The sequence below is a fragment of the Oryctolagus cuniculus genome, chromosome 2 (genome assembly GCF_051225735.1).
Source record: "Oryctolagus cuniculus isolate XC-2025 breed Fujian yellow rabbit chromosome 2, ASM5122573v1, whole genome shotgun sequence".
NCBI lineage: Eukaryota > Metazoa > Chordata > Mammalia > Lagomorpha > Leporidae > Oryctolagus > Oryctolagus cuniculus.
In genome coordinates this window covers 144,813,656-144,819,969 of record NC_142868.1, presented here as the reverse complement: position 1 = coordinate 144,819,969, position 6,314 = coordinate 144,813,656, and positions in this window count along the sequence as shown.

Below are 6,314 nucleotides of genomic sequence, written 5' to 3'. Positions count from 1 at the left end.
GGAGCTTGGAACTCACTCCAGCTCTCCTATGTGACCTGCTACCTTCCAGGGTGCACATTAGCTGGATGCTAAAATCAGGAGTAGAGCAAGACTTGAGCCCAGGCACTCCAGTATGGAATGCGGATATCTTAAGTGAGCTCTTAACTGCTATACCAAGTGCCTGTCCCCTTTATAATGGTCTTTTTTTTTTTTAATTTAATGAGCATAAATTTCCAAAGTACAGCTTATGGATTACAATAGCTTCCTCCCACCCACAAAGCTCCCCTCTCCCACTCCCTCTTCCCTTCCCTTCACATCAAGATTAATTTTCAATTATCTTTATATACAGAAGATCAATTTAGCATATATTAAGTAAAGATTTTCACATTTTGCTCCCACACAGAAACACAAAGTGTAAAATACTATTTGAGTACTAGTTATAGCATTAATTAAACACCTAAGAGTAATTGTGTATTAATTACAGAGTTCAACCAATAGTTTTAAGTAGAATATAAAATGCAACTTTTGTATTGTTGTGGCTTCCCCCCACAACCAACCTCCCTCCCTCCCGTGGCCCTCCCCTCTCCCACTCCCTCTCCCATCCCACCCTTCATTGAGTTTCATTTTCAATTACCGTCATATACTGAAGATCAACTTAGTATATATTAAGCAGGGATTTCAACAGGCTGCACTCACACAACCAAACCAGGTATAGGGTATTGCTGGACTAGTAGTGTTGTTTTTGAGTTTCATAGTTAAACACATTAAGGACAGAGATCCTATGTGGGGAGCATGAACCCAGTGACTCCCGTTGTTGATTTAACAATTGGCACTCTTATTTATGATGTCAGCAATCACCCGAGACTCTTGCTATGAGCTGTCTAGGCTATGGAAGCCCCTTGAGTTCACCAACTCTGAATTTGTTTAGTCAAGGCCGTATCACAGTGGAGGTTCCTTCCTCCCTTCAGAGAAAGGCGCCTCTCTCCTTGATGGCCTGATCCTTCTGCTGGGGTCTTGTTCACCAGGATCTTTCATTTAGATTATTTTTTTGCCACCATGTTATGGCTTTCCATGCCTGTGAGACTCTCATGGACCCTTTAGTCAGATCCGAATGTCCCAAGGGTTGATTCTGAGGCAGGAGTGCTGTTTTGGGCGTTTGCCATTCTATGAGTCTGCTGTGTGTCCTGCTTCCCCCGCAGGATCATTCTCTCCCTTTTGATTCTATCCTTCATTATTTGCTTACACTGGTCTTATTTGTGTAATCTCTTTGACACTTACCCTATCTTTTTGATAGGTTGTGTATTTATACTTATCACTTTACCAAGTGTGCTGACATTGGTACCTGCCTCCTTGGTAAGGTTGAGTTGAAATCCCCTGGCACATTTCTAGTTACACCATTGGAGGTAAGTCCGAGTGAGCATGTGCCAACCTATATATCTCCTCCCTCTCTTATTCCCACTCCTATGTTTCATAGAGATCAATTTTCTGTTAATTTTTAAACGCTTAAGAATGGTTGTGCATTGATTGCAGAGTTCAACCAGTGGTCTTGTGTAGAGCAAACCGAGCAACAACAACAACAACAAAAATACTAAAGGAACAAAATAGTAAGTTGTTCATCAACAGTCTAGACAAGGGCTGCTCATGTAATTGTCTCTCATGGTGTCTATTTCACTTCAATGGGTATCATTTTAGGTGCTCGTTTAGTTGCCATCGATCAGGGAGAACATGTGATATTTGTCCCTTTTGGACTGGCTTATTTCACTCAGCATGATGTTTTTCTAGCTTCCTCCATTTTGTTGTAAATGCCCGGATTTCATTTTTTTTTTTACTGTTGTATAGTGTTCCATAGAGTACATATCCCATAGTTTATCCAGTCATCCGTTGATGGACATTTAGGTTGATTCCATGTCTTAGCTATTGTGAATTGAGCTGCAACAAATATTGAGGTGCAATGGCTTTTTTCTCCCCTTTAATTCCATTTGGGTATATTCCAAGGAGCAGGATGGCTGGGTCCTGTGGTAGTGCTATATTCAGGTTTCTGAGGACTCTCCAGACTGTCTTCCATAGTGGCTTTACCAGTTTGCATTCCCACCAACAGTGGATTAGTGTCCCCTTTTCGCCACATCCTCGCCAGCATCTGTTGGTTGATTTCTGTATGTAAGCCAATCTAACCGGAGTAAGGTGGAATCTTATTGTGGTTTTGATCTGCATTTCCCTGATGGCTAGGGATCCTGAGCATTTTCTCATGTGTCTGTTGGCCATTTGGATTTCCACTTTTGAAAAATGTCTGTTAAGGTCCTTGGCCCATTTTTTTATTGGGTTGTTTGTTTTGATTCTGTGGTGTTTTTTGATCACTGTGTAGATTCTAGTTGTTAATCCTTTATCTGTTGTGTGGTTTGCGAATAACGTCTCCCCTTCTGTTGGTTGCCTCTTCGCTTTCCTGTTTCCTTTACTGTTAAGAAACTCTTCAATTTGAGATAATCCCATTTGTTTATTTTATCTTTGATTACCCGTGCCTCTGGGGTCTTCTCCAGGAATTCTTCGCCTATTCTGATATCTTGAAGGGTTTCCCCTATGCTCTCAATTAGTGTCATGGTGTCGTGGCACATCTCTAGTTCTTTGATCCATGTTGAGTGGATTTTTGTATACGGTGTAAGGTAGGGGTCTTGCTTCATATTGCAACATGTGGACATCCAGTTTTCCCAGCACCATTTGTTGAAGAGGCTGTCCTTGTTCCAGGGGTTGGTTTTAGGTCCTTTGTCGAATATGAGTTGGTTATAGATGTTTGGATTGATCTCTGGTGTTTCTATTCTGTTCCATTGGTCTATCCATCTTTTTTTGTACCAGTACCAGGCTGTTTTGATTATAACTGCCCTGTAGTATGCCTTGAAGTCTGGTATTGTGATGGCTCCGGCTTTGTTTTTATTGTAAAGGATTGCTTTAGCTATTCTGGGTCTCCTGTTTCTCCATATGAATTTCAGCATTGTTTTTTCTAGGTCTTTGAAGAATGACTTTGGTATTTTGATTGGTATTGCATTGAACTTGTAAATTGCTTTTGGGAGAATGGACATTTTGATGATATTGATTCTTCCAATCCACGAGCATGGCAGGTTTTTCCATTTTTTTGTGTTGTCTTCTATTTCTTTCTTTAGTGTTTTGTAATTTTCATCACAGAGGTCTTTGACCTTCCTGGTTAAATTTATTCCACGGTACTTTATTGTTTTTGTGGCTATCATGACTGGGATTGATCTTAGTAGTTCTTCCTCGGCCCTGGCATTGTCTGTGTATACAAAGGCTGTTGATTTCTGAGCGTTGACTTTGTATCCTGCTACTTTACCGAACTCTTCTATGAGTTCCAGTAGTCTCTTATAGGAGTTTATCGGGTCCCCTATATATAGTATCATGTCATCTGCAAATAGGGATAGTTTAACTTCCTCCTTTCCCATTTGTATCCCTTTAATTTCTTTTTCTTGCCTGATGGCTCTGGCTAACACTTCTAGGACCATATTGAATAGCAATGGTGAGAGTGGGCATCCCTGTCTGCTGCCAGTTTTCAATGGAAATGCCTCCAACTTTTCCCCATTCAATATGATGCTGGCCGTTGGTTTATCATAGACTGCCTTAATTGTGTTGAGGAATGTTCCTTCTAACCCCAATTTTCTTAGGGTTTTCATCATGAAAGGGTGTTGTATTTTGTCAAATGCTTTCTCTGCATCTATTGAGATAACCATATGATTTTTGTTTCTCAATTTATTAATGTGATGTATTACATTGATTGACTTTCGAATATTGAACCATCCCTGCATACCAGGGATAAATCCCACTTAGTCCGGGTGAATGATCTTTCTGATGTGCAGTTGTATTCGGTTTGCCAGAATTTTGTTGAGTATTTTTGCATCTATGTTCATCAGGGAGATAGGTCTGTAGTTTTCTTTCTCTGTTGTGTCTTTTCTGGGCTTAGGAATTAAGGTGATATTGGCTTCGTAGAAAGAATTTGGAAGGATTCCCTCTCTTTCAATCGTTTTGAATAATTTGAGAAGAACTGGGGTTAGTTGTTCTCTAAATGTCTGCTAAAATTTGGCAGTGAAGCTATCCGGGCCTGGGCTCTTCTTTTTCGGTAGTGTGTTTATTACTGCTTCAATTTCTTCCATGGTTATGGGTCTGTTTAGATTTTCTATATCTTCACGGCTCAGTTTAGGAAGGTTGTATTTGTCCAGGAATCTATCCATTTCTTCCAGGTTCCCCAATTTGTTAGCATACATCTCTTTGTAGTAGTTTCTGATGATTCTTTTTATTTCTGTTGTGTCTGTTGTTACATTTCCATTACTATCTTTGATTTTACAGATTTGGGTCTTCTCTCTCCTTTTTTTTGGTTAGTTGGGCCAATGGTGTGTCGATTTTCTTTATTTTTTCAAAGAACCAGCTCCTAGTTTTTTTGATCTTTTGTATTTTTTTTGTTTCAATTCTGTTTATTTCTCCTCTGATCTTTAGTATTTCTTTCCTCCTTTTGGATTTGGGCTTGATTTGCTGCTGTTTTTCTAAATCCTTGAGGTGCATGGAGAGTTCATTTGTTTGGTTCCTTTCCAGCTTCTTGATGTAGGCACTAATTGCTATAAACTTTCCTCTTAGCACTGCTTTTGCTGTGTCCTACAGGTTTTGATATGTTGTGTTATCATTTTCATTTGTTTCTAGAAATCTTTTCTCTTTTAATTTCTTCAATGAACCACTGTTCATTTAGAGATCATGTTGTCCATTCTCCAAATATCTGCATATGGTGTAGAGATTCTTGGGTTGTTGATTTCGAGTTTCACTGCACTATGGTCTGAGAAGCTGCATGGTATAGTTTCAATTTTTTTGAATTTGTTGAGGCTCCCTTTATGGCCTAGCATATGGTCAATCCTAGAGAATGTTCCATGTATTGGGGAGAAATACATGAACTCTGCATCTGTGGGGTGGAAGGTTCTGAAGATATCTATTAGGTCTATTTGGTCTATGGCGTCAATTAGCTCAGTTGTTTCCTTGTTGAATTTCTGTCTGGTTGATCTGTCCATTGGTGAGAGTGGGGTGTTGAAGTCCCCTGTTACTATTGTAGTTGAGTCTATATCTCCCTTTAAATCTTTTAGTAATTCTTTCAGGTAGCCAGGCGCCCTGTAATTAGGTGTGTATACATTTATAATAGTGATGTCTTCCTGTTGGATAGATCCTTTAATCATTATATAGTGCCCTTCTCTGTCTCTCTTAGTAGTTTTTGTGTTAAAGTCTATTTTGTCTGATATTAGGATGGCCACACTAGCTCTTTTCTGATTTCCGTTAGCTTGGAGTATCTTTTTCCATCCTTTCACTTTCAGTCTGCGTGCATCTTTGCTGACAAGGTGTGTCTCCTAAAGGCAGCATATAGATGGATTTTCTTTCTTGATCCAATCAGCTAGTCTATGTCTCTTTGTAGTGGAATTAAGACCATTCACATTCAGTGTGATTACTGTTAAGTACTGTCTTTTCCCATTCATGTTTCCTTGAAATGAGCTGTTTATGTATTTTGAACTTTGTTTGTGGGTTACTCTACATTCAATTTTTTTGTAGTGAAGTTCTTGTTTTTGTATTTCTGTGTGCAGCACGTCTTTGAGCAAGTGTTGTAGGGTTGGACGCGTGGATATAAATTCTTTCAGTTTCTATTTGTCATGGAAGATCTTTATTTCCCCTTCATTCATAAATGATAGCTTTGCAGGGTATAGTATTCTAGGTTGGCATTGTTTGACTTTTAAAACTTGAAATATCTTGCCATTGTCTCCTTTACCTGTAGTGTTTGTGATGAGAAGTCTGGGGTGAGTCTGATTGACTTACCCCTGAATGTGATTTGTCGCTTTTCTCTGGCACATTTTAGGATTTGTTCTTTGTGTGTCACTGAGCTGAGTGTTGCTACAATGTGTCATGGTGAATTTCTCTTCCGGTCTACTCTGTTTGGAGTCCTGGCTATCTATTGTATTTGTGTGTTGTTATCCAGCTGCCTTTGTTTGAAGTTTTCTGATATTTTCTCATTGAAGACACCTTCCAATCCATTCTCTTTCCACCCCCCTCAGGGACTCCTATTAACCGAACATTACACCATTTGATTGAATCTTGTAGGTCTCTGACCGTATTTTTTAATTTTTTCTTCCTGCACCCTGACTGTATTATTTCTGGAAGTTTGTCTTTGAATTCTGATATTCGGTCTTCTACTTCATCTGTTCGATTTCCGAGGGATTCCACGGTGTTTTTTATATGGTCAATTGAGTTTTTCAGTTCTAGTATTTCATTCTGGCTTCTCTTCAGGATCTCTAATCCTTGGGCTTGTTTTT